This window comes from Pygoscelis adeliae, unplaced genomic scaffold (genome assembly GCF_000699105.1).
Source record: "Pygoscelis adeliae isolate BGI_AS28 unplaced genomic scaffold, ASM69910v1 Scaffold38, whole genome shotgun sequence".
NCBI classification, from domain to species: Eukaryota; Metazoa; Chordata; class Aves; order Sphenisciformes; family Spheniscidae; genus Pygoscelis; species Pygoscelis adeliae.
The window spans coordinates 19744827-19768673 of NW_008825614.1; the positions used below are offsets into that span (position 1 = coordinate 19744827).

General features: G+C 44.5%; 1 protein-coding gene across 1 annotated transcript in view; it reads right to left on the reverse strand.

Moving 5' to 3' along the window:
- EPB41L3 (erythrocyte membrane protein band 4.1-like 3) overlaps positions 1–23847 on the reverse strand; it is a 98799-nt gene extending 74952 nt beyond the window's left edge. The window contains exon 1 of the mRNA XM_009333072.1: positions 23818–23847. The gene's annotated coding sequence lies outside the window, so the exon portion shown is untranslated. The remainder of the gene's footprint in view (positions 1–23817) is intronic.

Genomic DNA, 23847 nt, shown 5'->3' on the forward strand with positions numbered 1-23847 from the left:
AATAAGCAACAATAAAAAAAGGCCGGTTGGAGGTGTTGTAATACACAGCATGAGTTAAAATATTTGTTTGGCCTTCTAGGAAGGTGCACGATACAGATTTTTTTAAGTTTCTTCATAAAGATGAAAGAAGGGAAAACAGAGCCAACATCTGAGGAAGGAGTAGTGTAATCCAGAGGAGACACCTTAAAACCAACAGACACACCCTTCAGAGGGGACAAAAAGGCAATGGCAGATCTGAATTACCCATAAGGACCCAAACCTCCCCTGCCCCAGGCACACATGCGTCCCTCTGGCACCACCACCTAAAGAAAATGCAGCCGAGTGTTTCTGGAGACATTATCTTCTGCCTAGCAAGGATGGGGATGGGAAGCGTCAGGAGCTTTTAAGTGATGGGGAGGGGGATATATCAAAAAGGGATTGTACACCAAAGCAGAACCAAGGACACATGACCCAGGGGTGAACGTAAAAGACCAACATCAACATAAAAGGAGAAATGAAGACTAAGACGCAAAGTGACTTACAATCAGCAAGAGACGGGGCAAACAGTAAGGAGAGAGACTATAAATACCTTGGAAGGAAAACCAGGCCTGTTACTGAACACAGGAAAGGCCGAATTATTCAGCGCCTCATTTCACAGCAGCTAGCTGGGACCAGCTACTGGGGGCATCTTTCACCCGACATGCAGGATGTGCAAGCGCAGGCTGGATGGAGTCAGGGAAGAACAGACCAAACACGTGAGTAAGCCAGGTGAGCAGGAACCACTGGAAATGCCCCTACAGTGCCTGGGGAACTACCAGCAATCATCTCTAAACCATTAACCACCGCCTTGCAGATGCCAGAGAGGCCAGGTAAGGTCTAAAAGAAATGAAAAGACCCAACACAGCACCTGATCTTACAGAGGAAAGTGGGGACGGAAAAGTCAGAAATTAGAGTGTACTTTTAACACCAGAGAAGTTACTGGAGCACACTGCTAAAGGATTTCTAATCCTGTAAAAATAATGAGATTAGGAAAAAAAAAAAAAACCCCAAACAGTCAACATGAATGTATCAAAAAGTCATGTCAAATTAGTGTAATGTTTCTCTCACTCTCTCTGACAGGGCATGTGTCCCAGCTGATAAAAAGAAAGCGGTACAGATGACAGAGCCTATCTTTAGAAAGGCTTTTAAAACAGCCCCACATGACTTTTTCACGAGTGAACCACAGAAATAGTTTAAATGATTAAAAGAAAAAAAAAAAAGGAAGAAAAAAAATGTGTACAAGTGATTAAAAAACCCCAAATACTAGCCTACAAACAGTTATTAGTAGCACTATGATAGCCTATGAGAACTTATTGATTTGAGGAATCACAGCCCTTTGAGCACCAGTGAAGGAAGGGAGAGTGCCCGATCTGTGCTCAGCATCACACCGGGGAGGCTGGGGCACGCTGCTGGCATCCTCACCAGACTTAAAGAAGAGAAAAGCAGTCTGACAGAAAGCCATTGTGCTGGTTTTGGGTGGGATAGAGTTAATTTTCTTCATCATAGCTAGTATGGGGCTATGTTTTGGATTTGTGCTGGAAACAGTGTTGATAACACAGGGATGTTTTCGTTACTGCTGAGCAGTGCTTACACAGAGTCAAGGCCTTTTCTGCCTCTCACACCACCCCACCAGTGAGCAGGCTGGGGGTGCTCAAGAAGTTGGGAGGGGACACGGCTGGGACAGCTGACCCCAACTGACCAAAGGGATATTCCACACCATATGACATCATGCTCAGCACATAAAGCTGGGGGAAGAAGGAGGAAGGGGGGGGCATTTGGAGTGATGGCATTTGTCTTCCCAAGTAACCATCACATGTGATGGAGCCCTGCTTTCCCAGAGATGGCTGAACACCTGCCTGCCCATGGGAAGTAGTGAATGAATTTCTTGTTTTGCTTTGCTTGCGTGCGCGGCTTTTGCTTTACCTATTAAACTGTCTTTATCTCAACCCACGAGTTTTCTCACTTTTACCCTTCCGATTCTTTCCCCCATGCCACCAGGGGGGAGTGAGCGAGCGGCTGCGTGGGGCTTAGTTGCCGGCTGGGGTTAAACCACGACAACCATACATACGCTGAATCCGACTACATTCCCATAAGGGTAACGGTAACAGGAGTGGGGACCTCAGAAGTGAGAGGTGATGGGGAAGCTATGGGTTAGGCAGCAGGAAAAAAAAAATCACGTGTTAAGCAAGACGAATTTCAGTCTGGGACATGATGCTGGAGCTGTTCTGACTTCTGCAGCACCAGTATATTGTATATTATACAATATATATATATTGTGTATATATATGTATACAGCATATTGTATTTCAGTTTGGGATTCGTATTTTTTGAAAAACATGCATTAAAGAGCGTCAAGAAGAGAGTAGGAAGAATGATAAAAGGTTTAGAAAAGGTGACCAGCCAAAAAAGGTTTAAGGAGCTGAATTTGTTTACCCTGGGAAAGGGAATAGGCAGAGGGGAGCTGATAAGAGCCTTGCAATACGTACAAGCTTCTTGCGGACAGAAAGTAATCAAGTGTTTGCTAGCAGTGGAGCAAGAACTTGATTGGCATCAAGTGGGATTTAGAATAGATGGTATATAAACTATAATGACAGTCAAGAAGAGGTTATCTATAGCTGTGTGGAGTCATCACTGGAGACTTACGTACAGACAGCAGCGGCAAAATTCTCTGTTTGCAACTTCATAAAGCATAAGCAATTAAAATTGATTTTGCTACCCCTTCCACTTGGGTTGGCAACTGAATTCACAAAATGCATATATTTGCTTCTGCTTCAGAGCATCCGGATGCACAGGATAACATTTTTATTTCCTGTTTACCTTTCATTTCTATGATTCAGTGAAATTACCTAGGTCTGTTTTGCTCTCTTGATGGGTGGCTTCCCACAACAATAAAACCCAGAATCACTGCAATTTCTGTTGCCCCTCCTGCAAGCAAGGTTTACGAAGAGCGTGACTGACCAGGTTCCCTGAAGACACCAGAGCACCTTTTGGACGTCGTATCACCTAAAGCACCCCAAGGCTACCCTAATTTCTGAACAGGACAAGAAAAATCAGGGCACCATAACCCGTTTTGGCTGTTCTTTTCCCGCCCTGCTGATCCAAGCAGTTTTCCCCATGGGCAGACATGGATCTACCGGAGGAAGAAGGGAACTGCATTCTCCCACCAAACTCTCTATACAGGTCTCCAGGCACGGGGTGCAGTTGCTGCTGCACCCTTCCCTGCACCCAGAGTGGGGGCTGGCTCCGCCCCCCTCGTCCCCTGGTGCCAGGATTCATCCACCAGCTCTAAAAGCAGGATCGCGGCCACTGCCCACCACTCATGCCGCGGTTCCTGCGGACGGCTCCCGTCTGGAGGAGACGACACTGACAAGATGGCAAACGCACACCTTCCTGGGAATGCTGGGTCTAACTACAGAAGTGCACAGCGATTAAACCCAAGCCTGACGGCTATTTCATTCATTTGGGAGAAAAAAAAAAAAAAACACACAAAAAACCCCCAAAAAAACAAAAACACACCCACCCCACAAAAAAAAAAAAACCCAAAAGGTAAAAGAAGGACTCCTGAGAAACACAAGAAACTGCTGCATATAACAGACTTCAGCAAAGTGTCCGCTCACTGAAAAGCTTTAATCCGCACAAATACTGCGATTGCAGGAAGGCAAGGGGGGGCAGAAATAACACACAAATAACTCAATAAGTAAGTATGTTGGGAAACAACAGGGAATTACAGGGGGGAGGCAGATGTGAGGAGGAGGAGAAGGAAATGAAGGAACCAGTAATGGAGACTACAGCAGCAGCCCACAGATGCTGGTCATGACAGAATTGCATAGAAACACCCCCAACTTCACCCTTTTTTCATTTCAGTTAAAAAAAGAATAAATCCAGGCAAAAGAAAACACAGCAAAACTGCTTGTAGTGCTGTGATTATAACTGATTGATAAATATTTCATTCAGCAGCTAATAAGGCAAGAAAGAGCCCTCAATGGCACACCCTGATTTTCTGCAGACAAGTGACTTTTATTACTTGGGTTACATTTACGTGAGATTTTGACCTTTCTGACTCGCTCTGGAGCCAAACGTTCATGTGGGGCCCCCTGTGCATCACTCACTATTTAAAAGTTGTATTTAATGCTACAGAGACCGAGTGTGCTTCAGGCATCAGATCATTAAAAGTTCATATTCTCTTATATTGAGCAGAAAATAGAATCAATTCAAAATAAAAAAAAAAAAAAAAAAAAAGAGTTGCACAAATTGCTGACACATGGCAGGTGTGCTACATTATCACACTACCTTCAGGCCAAAATACTGTAACACCTGTGAACAATATTTTCTGTTTCATACACTACCTAAATAGACCGTGCTCCAGTGCTCCGAAGCTGGTGAGCTGCCTAACCTCCCAGAAACAAGGGAATCAGATAGGCAAGGTACAGATCAGAGCATCAAGCCCATCTCCTCCAAGGGCTTCCTGCTCCCTCCCACCAGACATTTATCCTTCCAGCTCAGGTGATATAAAAGCCTACAAAGTAAAACAAAAAATGATGAACTGTAATTTAGAATATCAACATGCCTTTTCTGATTTCCTGGACATCTTACTAACTAGAATTTGACAAAGAAACCAGTTGGTTTTTGCTTGATTTTACTGAGTGGTGCTTGAAAAAGTCACAAAGGACTGCTCACTGATGAATTAACACCCACACCCCCCCAGCCTATTACTTGCAAAAGCAATGTAGTATTACAATTTTTTTTGCTTTTGCAGTGAATGGATACTTCCCCCCATTTTTATGGGTTGGGGGGGAGGGATTCTTTTTTTACATTTTTGCAGCCTTTTCACCAATCCAGTGTGGTTCACGGATGGAAAAAAGGAAGCATTTGGGGCAGAGAAGACAGATGTTTTGCAGTCAGCTGGCTAATGCCTCTTCCAGCCAGCCACTGCCGTTTCCATCCTCCGCTGCTGCTCCATCCCAGCAAGACACACGTTAGCACTGTGGCCAAGAGCCCTGCTCCCAGCCCCGGCACAGGCCCGCATGGACTGCTGCCCTGAAGCGTGCTCAGCTTCAGCAGGCCACAATGGTTTCCATAAACCTGCCCAGAAGTGAGCCTTTTAAATTTTTCTGAACAGGGTCATCAATCATTTCCTCTTGGAGGCAGTCATCCGACATGGGTCATGCAAGACAGGGCGCTTGAGCGATGGCTTCCCCCATGGCATCCCAGACCAGCGCCCGCTCTCCATCACTGGGGAGCTGCAGGTTGGATTAAAATAATCGGGAAAACTTCAAACTCAGGCAGACACGAAAGGAAAGAAGAAGTCACAGGCAGCGAAAAAACAGAGGAAACACCCCTGAATCCATACGGGTGTCCTAGTTAAATGAAGGCAGCTCTGTGCAAGGAGAGCGATCGTGCTGAGGCCTGGGGCTGAAAGCACTGCTGCTTCCTCTCCTCCCCCCTCCCCCCCCCAAATCATACCAATTTTACATCCCATTTTTCAACTTTTGAAGGCATTAAATGGGCCTGATGCAGTAAGGCTACATGAGGCATCACAGCATGTTTAGTCATAATAGCTTTTGTTTTTCTGAAATGGATTATTCACGTCGTATTTAGATTTTAATCTCCTGGGCATTCACGTCAGTTTTGAACATGAAACACACCCTGCAATATCAAATAATAGACTTTCCAGTTTGGAGCACCGCATCAGGAAACCACTGGCTCCCCAAACAAATTAAAATCTTGCGAGTCTAAACAACCAAACCTGTGGCATCAGACAGCCATCTTTTTAAACTTCTGGGATCCCCGTGCTCCCCAGCGCTTTAATTACCTGCTAGAGATTACAAAAATACCGTTCATTTGGCACCAGCAGCTAGCCTGCGACACCCCTGCTCCAGGTTATACTGTCATCCCAAAACCATCCTCCCAGCCCTACGCAGACGACAGCGTGCCAGACCATCAACCGGGAGAAACTGCCAGCTCCAAAAATGCGGTTCAACATGTCCCCCCCAAAGCTCAAGTGCACATACTAGCAGTCAGCCCTGATGCCTCAAAGCCACCAGCTGTTAAATAATGTGTTGGATGCAAACCAAGACCTACAGATGGTGTGGGAGCAGGGACTTCTAGGAACGAATTGGTCAGAGTGGAAACGCACAGATGACAAGAATATTTACGGCGGATCCAGGCATCTGCAGAGCAGAGCGATCTCACTTAAAAATCACCAAGTAAGCAGGATTCTCTCCCAGCTTCAGTTATGCTTTGGTTACATGTTTTAGGACCATTTTAGTTACGTGTTTTCAAAGCACAGGGAGCCTGTGCACATGTTGTCCCAATGCACAACAGTCAAGTCCTGAGGGTCCTTTGCATGATGAGCTCTACAAGGAATTAAGAGCAAGCTTTCCGTATCTTCACGTAACATCCCAATAAAGCCAAAACCTTTCACCATCTGTGCAGCTACACTAAACTCTGAGGATTTGAAGACCAGCATACAATACAGCCTGACAAAGAAAATAGCTATCTTTAAAGAGGGTCTAACCCTTATTACCTATTTAAATCCTGAAATGCTATACATACAGCTATATAGTAATTACATTACATACTGCTGACCCAGTATTATACTGGATTATGCTGTCTCTGAAGATGGATGTCACCGGATCTGGCAACTCCTCTTCAATGTATATGACTACCTTGGACTTAAGACACACAGAAGTGACGGCAGCTCAGAGAGGACAGAAGGGGCTGAGGCAATGGGGACTGCCATTGGCTTGAAGTGCCCCCGCAAGACAGTGGTCAGAAAAAAATGGGGGAGGAAGGGAAGAGGGGAAGAATAACCAAGTAGAAAGCGGCAGTGATGCAGCTTAATCACAAAAATGAGAGTTAGATGGAATGGACAAACTGTTGCAGCAGAAAGAGGAAAAAAAGGTTTTTGCAGCTTTTAAATCACTGGGGATTCAAAAAAGAAAGTGAGTCACGTAAACCATTCTAAGTTACTCAACAGGAATTGAGCATTTTAAAAAAAATCAAAATCTATTCTGTACCAAGTTGATAATTTGAAAGCAGAAGTGAAGGTAATTAAGCTAGATGCTGCTATTTCCTAACTCAGGAATGAATGACTTTACAACCTGAATTATCTCCTTCCCTAAGTACTTTTCCTTATACATAGCTCTGCTAAATGTTTGACGGTGTGTTTTTAAGGCTACAAACCACTAATTTGGTAGCTACTAAATAATCCAAATGACCCACCTTAATTTAAGGGAGAGTCCTACAATTCAGAGATAAAGTGAAAGACTTCAATACCAGACCCTGTTCAGTGTGCTGAGTTTCAAACTTGTCTCATGTGCTAACCAGGAAAGTGCCCAAATCAGTGAAACAGGTGCATAAATGGTGGCTTTTTCCATCCTTCCTCCTGACGTTGTGCAGGACCCAATGCAAGACTCTCTGGGCATGTGACAAAGGACCTCTGTGCGTTGTATCTACTGATTATTTTATGCCAATCCATTTCTTTCAGTACCCTTCAGACCACAGCCTGTAAAATTCAACTTATTTATATTCTACATTACGTGGTAGTGTGGGGGAAAAAAAAAAGGTAACTGTCTTGCTCCTTAACGGAAAGATTTGCTCAAGAAGGCATTTATAATTTCAATTTATTGTTTAACTTATCAAACAATTTTGATATCTTAGTGCACAATTCAACCTTCTCAGGAGCTAATATGCAGAAAATACAGATAATTACTCCCTACTTCATCATAAATTGTGGTTCAACAACCAAAAATTTCTTCTGGTAGCTATGGCTGATGCTAGATAAATGACAGAGTTGCATTTCACCTCTCTTTCCCCTCTTCTGTTCACTCTGCAGTCTGTTTTCTGTGGGGACAGAAATCTCCATGCCAATATTCACATGGCCATTACATCTGAACTAAAAAATGAATGAAGTAATCCACCCCCTCCCTGGATGTCATGAATGCCCTGGGGAAGTGGTACCCTGCAGCTGGGGTCCAACCCACTCTGCTCTCTGTCACCTTTGCTATATGCACGTGTTTCACCACAGCTGGGGCCACAGAAACCTTACCCTTAAGAAATAATTTTTTTCAAGGTTTGCAAAGAAGCAAGAAACCAGCTAATCCTTCCCCCAGCTTCAGAACAGCATTAATTATCCTTACAGCAGCAGCCACCAAACTTTTTTGGAGAGATTCAGTCATGCAAGTATGCCAAAAGCACCACCAGCAAAACAATCACGTCAGATACATGCCGGATTTTAATTAGAGGGCTCATCATTTCAAAGTGTCTTGCATACTGACATTAGTGCTCCATGGTCCCCTTCCCAGCCCCCCTTGTCTAAACTCTACCTGGTATAATGTCACCTGGTACTAAAATCCCACAATGCTGAAGTTTCCATGTTCCCCACAGGCCACTTACTCCATTGATTCCCTAGCCTTACTGTTTAGGAAAAATTTCTCAAATGTCTGACCTAATTCTTCCTACTTGAAATGTAGGCACACTCCCCCTCACCCTCACGACAGTGGATGCGTAACATGGCTCTGCAGCTTGCAGATGGCTGCCGTTCGCCCCTCAGACCACTCTCTCCTCTGCCTCTTCTGGCAAGTCCTATTTTTAGTCCTCTCTCAGGCTCTTTTCTCTCTCCTCTGTTCTCTTTCCCATCAGTCCACCTCTTTCCCAAGCAATAGCATCCAAACCCTACTTTCAGCTGAAAATCAACTGCGCTTACTGGTGCTGAGCACATTGCAAGGATGGCTTTATGTCTGAAAACAATACTCCTCTTTATACCTCCTGGTAGTAAAGAGTTCAATATTTTCACCATATTATGACACTTATCAACTTAGTTTTAACCTTTGATCCGTTCATAGTCCCGCACTGTTTTCTCCAAACTCCTGCCTAAAGATCTCCCAAGTGGAAGAAAACTATCTTAACTACATTATATTCAATAAAAAGTAAGGAAAAAAAAAACCATCTACTAGGTAGACATTATTTGATTTTTTTCATTTTATACTTAAAAAGTTCCTTCTCTTATGCTGAGTATCACTCAAACAAGTGAAGTATTTATTAATGTACGAGATCCAGTTTCAGTGACAGAGCGCACATGATTTATATTAGAACAACTGTGGCTCCCTGTATCCGAAGTACATTCAAGCCATGATACTCTCTTATTTATTAAAATCTTAGGGAGTACCAACTGGAAACATTTCCAATTTCACTTATAGCTTCCATCCACTGCTGAAATACCCACACTCCAGAAATACTCACCTCAGTCCTTGGCAGGTGTTAGGGGCATTAGCAATTTGGCCGGGCCGACCCCTCAGCACGTTTTCTGTAGCGGTTTCACAGGAAGATGGGAACATCTTCCAAAAACCACAGGAACTCTCTGTTCTCGTCCGCTTTCAAGAGCCTCAGGGCCATTAAGGTGACCCGAGTGGCAGTGCTGGCAGTGTCGTAACTTATTAATAAATTGGGAGCAAGCTCACATCTGCTAGGAAAGGAAAGTCTAGTCTACCCCATTTTACGGTCTCTAGCCGAGTCAAGCACATTAATATATGTATTACTTCTGTCTACCTGTCACTTCTTGTAATATGCTTAGGTGAACCCATGGCTGCAAGCCAGAACCCAAACTGTTTCAACACAAGCAGTGCTTTTGGGGAAAAGCTATTTGCAACAGAAGTGTCAGGTCCCTTTCAGTATGCTGGCAAATGTTTGCCTCAACCCTTACTGAACCAAATGTTAAATGGTGAGGAAAGACTGCAATTTCAGGTTAATCTGGGCATCTTAATACACTCATGAAATGAACTACATGCTACGCCTCGCCAATGAAAAATGGAAAATCAAAAGACTGATTGAGGCTGATTCCTTTAACCTGTATTTTAAGAACAGTTTTTATATTGGTTTCTTAGAGCAAACAAAACCCCAACCTGCATTACACCACTGAGGAGAACATCTGCTCTTCCTATCCCTGGTACCGACAGTAAACGTGCCATAGGGACACGATGCCAAGGAACAGGCTGACAGGCCAATATAGGATACCATTTCATTCAAACCAGTCACTAGACAATGGCTGGCATTCAGAGGACTGAAGACTTGCAGAGAAGCTAGTTCAAGCTGGCTTAAGCAGATGCAAGTGTGGACTTGGATATTTAGGAGTTCTTAAGAAGAAAAGCAGCTTGCAATATTTCAGGGTGGGGTACTGAGACTTTTTTTTTTTGTCTAATCCATTAGTACTAAATAAGACCAGAAACATGGCAGGGTTCTTTGTGCCCAGAACTGCATCGAAGCCTCAGAATTACAGCTGTAATTAATGGGTTTTCCAAGCTGGGGGGAAAAAAGAATCAACTGGGGAAAAAAATTAAACCAAAACAACCCAGAAAAACCCAGCAGCCTGCAGACTGAGCAAGTTAAAGATTTCTTTTCTTGCTCACACATAGACACTCACACGCAAGCATACAGTAAAGGGCACAACTCCCGGAACACACGTACTCGGGGCTCTTCCCTGTTTCACCCCCTTTGTAATCTTTTATGGTCTCGTAAAAGCGTGTTGCCTTCAGGAAGATGAGGGTTCTTTTTATTTCTTATTATTTCATCTGCAGTTCAGCACGTTGCTTGACCTACGCTGACATAACCTTAAGTAAAACAGGTTCAAGTATGCAGTTTCACCATCCCTAAAGTAAGCCCTATTTTATTACGGTTTTTTCTTTTTTCTCTCCCTCCACTCACACTTCAGAGGAGAAGAAACGCCTGCTGTGAATTCTCGTCCAGCATTTTAAATACCACATGAAGCGCTTTCTTTCCATTGCCAGAGAGCTTCCCCAGGACCGTAAGCTCTCCAAGAAAGAGGTGTGAATACCTTTGTCCTTCCCCAGCGAGCGGGCAGCAGTTGGGCTAAAGAGGGAGACAGCAGCCCCTGCGTGCCACGGCACCCACCCAGCGCTGGGTGCTGCCCGAGCCCCCGCCGCTCACGCGAGCGAGGACAGAAAATACCATCGGTGTGATAACCAGCCACTTCACTGCCAACCAGCTCCAGTTGTAACCGAAATTGGCAAGTACCCAAAAGCTACCAATATTTGGTATGAAGGTCACACAGTTATTTTTCAAGCAGCTGGCTGTACTACCCTGTCTACTGCAGCCATACATTCATTATGGCCGGTCATATTGAATTAGGTGAGGAAAGGCTGAATTACTACCTTTTTGCAACAACCTTGGTGTTGTAACACCCAGAAGTCTCATACCGGACAGTTTTGTAGCTTATTAAACTAGACCCATTTTTGTGCTCTACGAGCTTTTAATTGTCAAGGAAGATCATGTACAGCTATAAATCTATGAAATGAATTATAAATAATGCCACATGTTCAAATTAGATTGATTTGATGGGGAAGACGATTCCCTTAGTTCATTCCTTTAATGCTCAGGCCAGCATACCACACTGCCACAGCAGTCTGTAAGGTACAGCACATCTATTACTGCAGCTGAATAAAAGGCAATCTTAAAACTCACTTCCAACAGGGATAAATCCAAACTTCTACTACCCTTTGACATAAGAATAGAAACTTTACCAAATCACTATTGCATGTCTGTTTTAAACACTTCAAAACAGAAATGCTAGATTTTTTTTGTTTTGGGGGTTGGGTTTTTGGTTGATTTTGGGTGTTTGGGTTTTTTTTTTTTGTTTTGGACTCCCCCCCCCCGTTTAAAGGTAAAAACCTTGGCCCAACAAGGGGGGGGGGGGGGGGGGGAGTATTTTCAGACCAGACCAAATGTACTTGAATGAAAAAACCTAAACTCAGTCCTGAGAAAAACGACAGGCAGGGAAGCCTGACTCAGCCTTAGCACTGTATTGGCTACAACTGCCCTAGCAATTTGCACCATTACCAATCTCGGCACCAGTGCCTGATCTATGCAACAGGACTTATAGATACCCTAAGCAGATGCAGAACTATTTCCCAACCTATACACTTTTAAAGGCAAAAGGATCTGGAAGTTTCCTTTAAACTACCAGTGCAGGTTTGCAGCATGAGCTGCAGTGTGCTTACAAACCCCACACTCGGTGGCATGGGTTTTCTAACTTCTTTTAATTTGCAGGTCTCGGCAGGCACAGGCAGCGTGCCGTTTGGGACCAGAGTAAAGCCACTGCAAAGCACATGGATGTCAGGTCCTCAGCCCCGAACGTTTCATTGTACGGACCTCCTTCTCTCAGGCCAACGCCCCTCGCCTAATGCGGATGCAGGCACATGCCTCTCTCGGGGTTTATATTTATCGCTGGCCCAGGTGCCGTTTTCCAACAGCGAACACAAGCTTGCTCACGCTGAGGGCTCTGAAACAAAGGCAGGAATTTTTCCCCCCTCTACACACACCTCTCCGTGTGCGCGAGCTGTTAAAATGATTTCACACAAACCAGGTTCACACGTCAAGGAACAAGTGACCTGGAGGTTTTGAATGTTCAAAGCCAGCATGTTTGGCCCTACGCTTTATTTATGTTCTATATGTACTTTGCCTCCCTGAAGCCTACAGCAAACAGCTGTCATTAACATTCACCCCTTCTGCTAACACTTTCCTTAATCCCTAACTGACTTTCCAGCCTATAATTAAACTTTCCAGCTGCCGCACTCGGAGATGGCACCAATATCCATCATTTGTTGCTAAGTAGTCCCTAAAAAGCTCTTTTTCCAATTTCCAGACCATGGGCTAGGACCAAAGCCTCTTACACTTACAGGTTTTAGGCTAAAAACCTTCCATTCACTTACAAATTGTCCTATCTTTTACTAGGGAAATTAAATGGCCAAGTAGTATTATCTTAATAATTAAACTAATGCATTTTTACAGTGCCAATAGGTGGAGTGCAAAGGCTTGAAAACTGATGGATAAAAGCTGCAAGTGCTTCCACATTTTTCATGGAAAATACACTAGAAAGAACTGTATAACCACCATCACTTACAAAGCCCAAAGTTTAAACAGTAGCTCTGCAGTGAAAGAATTAGGATTTGGAAAGACTTTCTGAATAAACGAAATTAAAAACCAAACATCTGACTTTAGATTGCAACAGTAAATTGGGGTTAGCACTTCAATCCTGAAAATCTGTTTTACGCATTCATGTAAATCATTACATGAAGGGTAGAGAGATGGTTGGCAACAGTTTTGTCTGATGCTGTTGTTACAATGTTCAAGAGGACTTGATATTGTATTAGAAAATTAGTGGCTTCACCATTGGAAAAGGAAGGGAGAAGATATCTGAAGCAAACACGGTATTTTTGGGTAACATGACAAAACACAACATTGGGGCACAGCTGAACAGAGCAGGTCGGGGCAGCGTAACACCCGGTGCGCACGCACCACGGGCTTCAGGAGGACCATGATCCACAAGCCCTGCAGATCCAGGACAAGAAAACCCCACCAGATAGCCACAAACTCGCGTTACTTTTGTGAGCCCCAAGTGTCTGGGACATCTGCTGAGCCTCTGAGTCCAGAAAGCTCGCCCACCCCAAAACCTGAAGGCTGGATAACCACGCACGGCATCTTCAGTCCCAGAGCTCTGCAACTCCGTGCACTGCAAAACAGGAGCCAACGTCTCCAAATATTGTCTGTTACAGAGTAGGGCAACATTTGCTCGACTGCCGAAGCGCTATCATTACAAACAGGGAGGGGGCTCCACTCATAACACGACTGGCGAGCGTCCACCGGCAATCCCGACAGCCCAGCAGCCCGCAGCCATCGCATCGCCTGCTGATGAAGACGCGGGGATGTTTGGGGTCAGCCACCCCCGTGTCTCCTCTTAATGTGTTTAGGAGTCGCGGCGTGCTTTGGCTTTGCCTTTTGCCTCGTGTGGCAGAGATAAATCGAGCGCTCAGATCCAGCTTTCGTGTTTCTGAAACCGCAGGCTGGTTTCATAGGGGATGAAGGCTGCAGCCTTGCTGGAAGTTATCTGCTATTTAAACAAAGTGGGGGCACCTTCAGGAAAGGAACGCATTCATTTTCACTTTTAGCCCACTGTTTGAGGCTAACGATTTAACATTAAGGTTTTAATGTTGCACAATATTTCAATAACTGCGCAGGATTTATCAGCTACTGTAAGACTATTTTGGTAGGCTACCAGAAGATTAATCATTCGGGTTTCGTCAAGTCTAAAAGCATCGCTGCTCAGCGAAGAGATCATACCAGACAGGTGCAAAAATTCAAAGCTTGGACAGCTACGGCTTGTTCCTAGCAGCAAGGCAAGAAAGGTCAACATTTTAAGTGGAAATTAATACGCTTTCAGTTCTATCTAAACTATAGGTGAAACTTTCCTCCCTCCTTACATTAAACATATCATTTTAAAGATGAATTTTGAAGAGTGCATGTGACACGCTTAAGCTTCAAATACATATACTTTGAGAGGTTAGGAGAACATGAAAACAGTGTTTCATTGAAAACTGTTTGTCATTTTTAATCACAGGATAACTCTACAAGAGGTGTGACTGATGCAATTTAAATTTTCACCTGACAAATTGAATTATCAATCTTCGTGGCGCCTACAACAAAGGATCAAGCGGAGAAGTCAGTCAGTTACCAGCCCCAGGAGCTACCACAGAACATCCTTGAGATGGGGAAGCAGCGTCTTGCAGCACCCCGGGGCGAAGCACTTCTCCCTGCAGGCTCTGCAGCCAGGAGTGCCCGGGACCTCTGTCCTTCCCCCCACTGCTACCTCCTAGCTTCGGTTTTCCGAAGCAGGGGAGGACCTTGGGCAGCCCCACCGATAAGAAACGCTGTGGTTTGCAAGGAAAGCGACAGAGAAACAAAGTTGAGGGCTTTACCTGTGCCTGGAAAGAGAGGTTCATTCTGTACTGGCAGCTCTGGCAGGGAGGACCAAGGAGCTTGAGGAGCTTTTCACTCACGCCTGAATGAGAGCCTTACCTATCACCAGTCACTACTTCATTTCCCTACGGAAGGCAATAAATACTCCAAGCTCCTGCTAAGTTTTCAAGGAGTTGCCTTTTTCTAACAGAGTACAGTTGTCATGATGCTTTGCCACTCCATATCTTCCCTATTCTGGAAGATACCATGCATTGTCATCTTAAGTGATGTTAAATATTACTCTCAGGTATTAATTTTGTATCTCTCTAATATTACTGATCAATAATTTCCTTATTATGTGTCTAACCGCAGTTCAGAAAGAAATAAAGTTCTAAAAATTTCCACAGAGTAACTTAAAATGGGGTTTCCATACACCACAATTTCAGAATACTAGGTTAGAGTAGAGTAGGTTATACAAGGTCTTAAAACGGAAGGCCAAATGCCACCAGAAAGCAGGATTCCTTGCTTGAGAATCTCAAGATGTTGGGCTTAAATGTGCCACTAGTCAAAGAGTGACTTCTGCTCAGCCGACTTCTCAAACTAGTATGTTTTTAAGTAGGAAATAATCCCGTTCATCATGTAAACACTTATTCAGACTAGTTAGTGCTTGTGCTATCCCTTCGGAATTTCTGGACAGTTTCTTTCAGGCTCAGCAGCCAACATTTAATTAAGAAATATTTAACCACTAGTATTTTTTAAACAACGGCATGTAAGCAGAAGTAATTGCTTATCACATCTACTTTACAAAAGCAAAATACAGCCAGTGGAAACCAGATACAAAATACTCGCCTTCAGCTGAACTACTTTTGTTTAGAAAATGAACAGACAATGCATTTCCTTGGCCGAGACCTTGATTTGTTTGCCAAGTCCCATCCTGCAGCGATTTTTCTTCTTACAACATCATCCCAGGCGCAGAGGACACTACCAAGGAAGAAGACTCGTAGTTCTGCGGGTTAGGAACAATGATAGCCCTGGCGTGCCTTCAAAGAAGGTAGCGAAGCATTTTTAGGAAACTATGTAATGTCGTATGTAGTAAATATATCTATTTTATCCCTTTATAACTGCTTGGAAGCTAGAGAACGACAGATATCTTCTTAGCGCAATCTGTATCTTTATAACATGATGGTTTGTTGCTGCATCATCTATTGCATGCCAGCTTTTTTTTACTAAAAAAAAAAAAAAAAAAAAAAAAAAAAGGTCTTACAAATCTATGGAGATATTAAACACTTCTATCGATTTCCACAAACAGGTTCGAAGAAGGAAGCATAACTACACTGACTGCGTTCTTCAAAGCAACATCACAGGATCAGAACGTCACAGGGGGCATCTTCTTTCATACCAGCTACCTTGCTTTTAGGTGGAAGAAACACCAACTAGAGATAGAACGAGATGCTTCAGATGATGGAAAATACAGGACACAGGCAAACAGCAAAATAAAGTGCAGTAAGTGAACTGCTGCTGGGGTGAGGTGAGGGGATTCAGAACAACAAGGGATGCGGAAAACACAATGATCATGTCTGCAGAGCAGATAGGTAAAAACAAAGTTGGAGCTGGAGAGGAAGAGAGTCCAAAACCAGGCAGAGAGTTTACTTTAATACAGACACTCCTGTTACAGAAGCTGCTGGTATCCTTCTGGCCAGCATAACGCAGAAACTACAACCGCCTTGACTCTGTGGGTAACCCCAAAACCACGCCATTTGCCCTATACTGGCAAGAGGCATTTTACGTCTGTTCCTATAGCACAGCAGTGGGAAGTTGGTAAAAATTTAAGAAGGACCTTTTTTTTTATTCTTCAGCTCTGCATCCTTAATTCAATCACTGTCCCCTCGGGCTGAGAAAAGGACTGGCTTTTACTGCTCTGCATTACCATGTTAGTAGAGAAGCTGCAAAGTACAATGTTCATGGTTTATACATGATGTGAGCGTAAGAAAAATAGTTTTAGGTTCACACAATGAAGAACAAGTCAAGAAATCTGTGTCACACCACTAGCAAATGAGGATAAAACTTTCAAACTTTTAACGTGAAATTCTGGATGGTTTTGTTTGGCTTTGCAAGAACTGCGGTCAGTGGGTACAGATGAAAAATAATAATCTTAACACCAACACTTTCAGGAGAAAGGCAGGCTTTTCAATATAGCAATTAGCTATTCAATATAGCGATATCAGTATTTCACCATCACAATAATTAATTGTGTGGCACATTTAGTTATGTGCAAATGCAAGTAGGCACACGATTTATGCAGACGGAAAGCCTCGTTGAATATATTTAAATATACTGATGAAGGAGGTGGGCGCTGTATTTTCTCCCTGCCTTGGACAACCAGTGGGGGCAGAAGCATTGTCTGCTGGCTCTTCTTCGCCAACCCTTTACAGCAGAAAGGGATTCCCAAGATTGGAATAAACTAAGACAAATCAGCTACTGTCTAGTTCTTGAGGGTGCCATTAAATAGGGCTGCATGAGAAGTGGTTGGGGGTGGCGGTTATCTTTTTTACTTTTACTTTTTCCAAGATATCTACTGTAGCACATTAACATATTATTTATTGTCATTATATGTACATGCATAATCTACATACAGCGTCAGTGGCATTGAGGGCAGGACTGAACGCATAATGTAAACCAGTGTCAACACCAGATCTAAACCAGAACAGAGCCCGTCCGCTACCTCCGTTTGCTGGAGTGGAGAATTACCCACACTTAGCTTGCAAGTGATCAAACGCCGACAGCATGCTGGCACAGTATTAAAGGACCCTCCTAATTGCAATGCCTCAAATTCCAGCTCTAAGCCTCCGAAGATAAAGCCTGCAGAACTCTTTAATAAATCATAGAAATCAGAGATGGAAATTAGGTCATCTTGCCCGCGCCTCCTACCCGCACCGTGAATTTGCTACCCATACGGTGCTGCTAAGCGCTCTGTCTCGGCAACTCCTAAATGATTCAAGTGCTGAGGTTTCTCCCAATTTCCCAGGCAGGCTGTTACACGGCCCAATGAACCTCGCTGTCCGTCCCACCTACCAGCCTCGTCCTCTCCACCCCAGTTTTGCCTCTGTCCCATTTTATTCTGTTCCTATTTATATCTCCCTCCGACTCCCCCAAAATCTGCTCTTGATGCTACCACAACCACCATCCGGCAAAAATTGTTGCTCAGGAAACGTTCTTCTGCCTCTCCTGAAGTCCCACTGTAGTGTGCTGCTATTTTTAGGAGGAAAAAGAGGTGGTAAGGGAATGAAAGGCTGCCAGCTCCAGCTGTACAAGAATAATGCTCCAGTACGTGGAAACTACATTAGTGTTCCCCTTTAAGCACATATAATTAACCAAAACTTTCAGTCTTCTGGAATGATCCAAAAGAGAGAGACAGAAGAAATGGAAAAGACAAATTCCAAGGTAAAAAACCCGCCATCTCACTTCACCTTTCAACCCTGCAGCTGGGCCCCTCCTTCCAAGGTTGTTCTCAAGATTTTACACTGGTGTTTGCCTAGAGAGCCACGTCATTAAACCAGCAACCTACTGCCACAATAAAGTGATCAATTAAGAAATCCCCTTACAACAAGAGGCAACTGTGCCTTGCGCCAGTCCCTCAAGTGGGAGTGAGACCTGTGTTTGACTCCTGCTTCGAGACAAGGCAACGTGCTGACCTCCAACAGGGCAGCTGCCCATCACCCTCCCCGGCCAACGCCAGTGCCAGATGCCCCATGCAAAGGGCTCTGTGCAACCAGTGCCTGGACTACCCAGACCATCTGGCTAAACTGAAAATACCCTGCTTTCCTGAGAGCACACTTTTATACCTCACCCACCACCTTTACCTTTATCAAACCTTGTATTTACTGATATGAAAGGTTAAGAACCGCTACTAGGAACAAACCAGAGGTACTAGGTTTCTCGCTGCAAATAATTCCCACAGGCAAGCGGCAACGTTTCTCTCTGTATAGATGTATATGTCAGTATACCAACTCCAGCGCAGCTGTGGGGCACCCGCAGCAATCACATTGTGCTGGGGAGCAGGGGGGCTGAGCACTGCCTGCCCCAACCCTTGCTCTGCAAGGGTTTATTATGCGGTAAATTAGTCGGAAGAAAACAGCGATGAATTCAGCGGACCTGGTGAAGTAATCATCTCCAGGGTCCTTAAAGAGATTACAGCTTCCCGACCTAAGCTACGATTTGGTAGGGTCAGATTTTGATACCTCTATCTAAACCGAATTGAGCCTTGCTTCACAGACAGGCTTACTGACTTCTGTGGGAGGACTGGCAGATAAAGATACTCTCCAACGCATGTCAGGGTGCAAGAACAGGTCTCTCAGTTAGCATAAACATATGTTTCCTAGGTCTGGAAGAGCTTTTTTTTCCTCTTCACAGCCTGTTTGCATTTGCTGGCTTATTAAACAAGATTTTATTTGCAGCCAGTATGTCCTAGGAAACCAGAAGGTGTTACACATAATTGCCCTCAGATTCATAAGGAGTAAACAAGGTAACCTCCACCACCAGGGACTCCTCCTGCTCCACTGCCACCAGCAATGTCATGCTCCCCGGCTGCCGGGAGCCGTGTCAAATCCCGCCACCGGGGAAAGGCTGCTGGAACACCCCGGCGTGTGGCTGCCTCCTGGGATTTACTCACCTCCTCTGCTCCTCCGGGTACGTGGAGAGCGCTGAGGCTGAGCCACTACAAGGAGCGAAGCTATGAGGATGAGGAGCGCGGAGGGACAATCCAAAATCGGGAGGAGGGGAAGAGGGGCAGGGGCTCGGCCACCTGCCTGGGTGATGGGAAGGATGGATGGTGCCAGAGGCTCCTGCCCCAGCAGGGACCCTGCCAGGGAGCCCAAGGGAAGGGGCACCCAGCCAGGGACAACAGCCGGGGGAAGGGGATGTGCAGTGGGAGTGACAGGCAAGAGCCTGGCTGGGGGAGCAGGACACAACTAAAGAGAACAGAAAAACCACAGGCGTAAGCGTGCGACTTGCTCTGGTCTGACACAGGCCGGAGACGGGTGTTTTCCCTTCCTCTCTCCCATGAACATCCCATCATCCATCAACAGGGCTCCAACCAAGAGCCTGCCAGGGTCAGCTGTTCCCACCTCAAATATATTCCCCCACTTGCTACCTGCAGCCCATCTGGGATCAAAACCCAGCCCCTGTTTTAGGAAAAAGGCTGCAGTAAAAGCCAAGCAATAGGCACATGCTATACCTTGGTAGTTCAGATTTTAACATAGCCCAAAACCAGAAACATCAACCATTCTCCATTCCATGCGGGAGCTGCCTTCTCCCACCTCTAACTCGTTAGAGCAGCACTATGACTTTTCCTTTCTGTCACATTTGTCAGTAAACACACGTTTCATACAAATACATGCATGTGAGCATGTATCCAAAATTGTATCCTGCTTTCTTCTCTTTACGCTCCCCTCACTTCCCAAAATATTTCTTTATATTCACATATGCTTTCCATTTATTCTAGCCCTTTACCCCACACACACGCTCTGAGTCCCCAGTTTCCACATTCTTCTTTAACCCTCTGAACTATAAAGACTTTTCTCAGTGGGATCAAACATCTGGCGGGTGATCCTCATGCAGATTTCAGTACTCCTTTTGTTTCTCAGCTTGTCAACAGATCAGTTTTGATAGGTAGTGAAGCCACTGAAAGGGATTCTCTCTCTGTGGCACACAAAGTATTTCCAAGATCTATAAAGGAAAGGGTAAAAATTGAAGGGTTCTACATAAAAAGGGTTCCCCCCCCCCTTTTTTACTTCTATGTACTTTTTAAACTTTTATTTATGTATTACTCTTTCATATACTGTGTCCCGTAAGGTGCAAATAGATTCATGATTTAGAAGATTATTATAATTTCCTTTTGGCTTTTATCCGCTTTATTCAAGAACAACCAACTCCGCTGATACAGTCAAAGACCAAGCAAAAAGTAAAGATTTCATTTTCCTCCAGAGACAAAAAGCTGACAATTACTCAAATTGCATTATATCAATTACTCAGGAAGGATGTAGGAGATACGGAGTTTGCTGTCTATACAGCACATTGTCTCAGCTTAACTCAGTTGTCCCAAATACTGACCCATTTCTGCTTTTCCACAGATATTTAGTCCTCGGCAATCCTCCCGAGTTTCCTCTGCACCGATGCTTATGGTGACAACGATTGAGACTGGCAGGGGCAGGCACAAAGGGCCCGTAGGATTTCTCCTACTGAAGCCAAGATAAGGGCTTACTCTCTTCTCCTCTACCTGGGCTGTTCATTTTAAGAAATGGAGATCTTTCCAAAGAAAACAAGCATTTCTCTTTGGATGTTTCTAGCCACCTAATGCGAGAGGAAGTGCTATGTGTCCATATACACATTTAGACTTGGACCATTCCCCAGCCATTAGAAATGGCTAATACTGGAGATTAAAAATTAAGAGAAACATGCTATAAAGCCAGCTAATCCATCATCTTTTCAGTAGTTCATCTCTTTTAAAGGCTTCCTTTACGGTACTGATTCAAACTGCCTAGCGATGCTTACTTAAGTCTAGTCCTGGATAACACTTTTATATACTCTGTAACTTTTGCACCATATAAAAACAATCCATCGTGATCCTTCAGAAAAACACGTTTTCAGCTTAATTTTCAGCTTAGTTGACAGCAATCATATTTTTCAGTTACATGCATGCATTTATTTTCACTTGATTAGAGAGAAATTATGTCTGAACAAAACACTTTGAAAATTCAAAAACTCTGTAGTCATAACATATTTCCAGTTAAACATGTGATAAATAAGATCCTAAAACACAATATCCCAGGGCCATGCTATACATACTGAAAAAGCACAATCCTGCAGACTCACAACAGCCCTCCCTGCATGGACCGACCCGTTGTTTTCAAAGCCCAACATACATTGAACGTGCACTGAACATACACAGATTCTCACCCAAGGATGTATTTCGATGTGATAAAGTCACACAGTTGTTAATACTTTCATGTTGAAAACACTGTAGCTCGAGAGATAAAGCTGATGCTTCATTTCATGAGAAACAAGTATTCTTTTATAACCACTTATAAATGGTTTGATGTTTTCCCTGAGACAACAAGCAGTCATTTACTGGTACATGAGATTTCCATGAAACAAGTCTGAATGTCACCCACCATGAATAACACATTTAACACATTTCAAGAACTTTCTGTTAACTCAAGATCATGGCTGAAATACAAAGAAGTGACATTCTACGTATTTTAAAAAAATAACCATTCATAGCCCCCAAGGAATTCACAACCATTGCACCAAACAACAAATCTAACAAATAAAGGTGTGAGCACGCTGCTGTGGGTCAAACCTACCACCAGTGCCCACATTTTCTATAAACTCCCCCCCCCCAAACCTTCAAAGAAAAACCTGTGAACAGTAATTCTTTTTCATCAAAGACTAAATATTCAGCAGGTTGCCACCACAGACAAAAGAAGACCTCACCCTGTTCGATTCAAAAATTACGTAAGTTGTAGCTTCACCTTCACTTGCTCCTTCTTGGAAGAGAGAATAAAACCCCAACTAAAATTAGACCTCTTCAGTTTTGCTGCAGTTCCCCAGCAGACAGCCCCAGCCCTACCCTGCGAGGAGCTGCCAAGGCAGAGGTGCAGGGGGGGGGGGGGGGGGCTGGGGATGGTGCCACACCCTGTGCCCCCCTCCCTCCCCCCTTCCTCCTCCTCCCAAAGGCTAAACCTGCCCACCGCAGAAGCAGGCTCCCATCGGATGAGCTCCTGACACGCATCTGACCAGCTCCTCCGTCATACGGGGCAGCCTTCGGGGAGAAAAGGCCATCAGCGGCATCATTAACGGAGGGATGCGATTGCGTGCAATTAGTTCGGGGAGAGGCCCAGGCTGTACCGCTCTGATTCAATAAAACCAATGTATTTTTAATGCTTCCCAGCGTGTTTCACGTTCTCTGCTGCAGCGAGCAGGTCCGCAGCATGCCGACAGCTCACGGAGCCTTCCTGCTCAAGCGGTGCCCTAAGCAAAAAACTTCCAGTGGCTCTTACTCTAATGCGGTGCTCTTGGGCTCTCTGCTCCCCTTATTGCCATGCAGCTCTCATCCTCACGTTAGAGCTCAAACTTTCCAGCCCAAGGAGACGAGCACAGCAGTATTCCCCTGTACTATATTATGCATGTACACACACAGGTGCGGCAAGACCTGTGAATTTAACCACATCGGTGAAGCAGCAGGGTGATTTTGACCTTTTAATACTCTACAAAAGGACTGTTCTCCATCGATTTAGAGGAAAAGCATACGCTTGATTGCATCTGACTAAGATTCACTGGTCAAAAAGTTACATATTTCGCTTATTTTCTCATTTTCTATGAGATTTAGTTATACTCGTTTTCTTTATACAAATCTTTCAGCTTTCTATGGACACAGGCAAACGCTGACAATATTAAAAGTAAAATGAAAAAAGACGTAATTCAGATTGCCACACCGTAAAAGGACAGATGCACATGGGACACACCTAACCCAGAGCTTTTCTTTGGCAAGCAGGCCTCTGGCTTGCAATCACTTCGACAGAAAAGACTTCGAATGTCGCAGGTACTTTCCCTTCGACTGACAAGCGACATGCATGTTGAGTTGAGGAAACACTTTCCATCCCTGCCTCAAACACAAGCGCATGCTGGCAGACGGCATTCGGAGCGATAACCACCTTTACTGAACGCCTTCCTCCTCGAGCACAGCCACGAGAGAAATAAAAAAATAATAATAACCAAGAAACCGCAAGGCCAGGTTGGCTATACTTCGCTACTTGCCATGGTCATAGGAGAGCGAGTTTTCAAGCTTCTCGGTATATGTGATAAAGTTTCAACTCTGAATGAAAACTGAGAAAACCTAAAAACCCAAAAAACTACTTTCCCCCCTTTCCCCCCTCAGCCCCTCTCTGGTCATTCAAGAGCGAGGGGCCGCAGCCGGGCCGCAGGAGGAGGGGACCCACGCAGCCTTCCTGCCGGCCGCCCACTCCGGCTCTCCCTTTCCCCTTCCCCACAGACCTGGCCGAGCACCGCAACTTCCACGCCGCG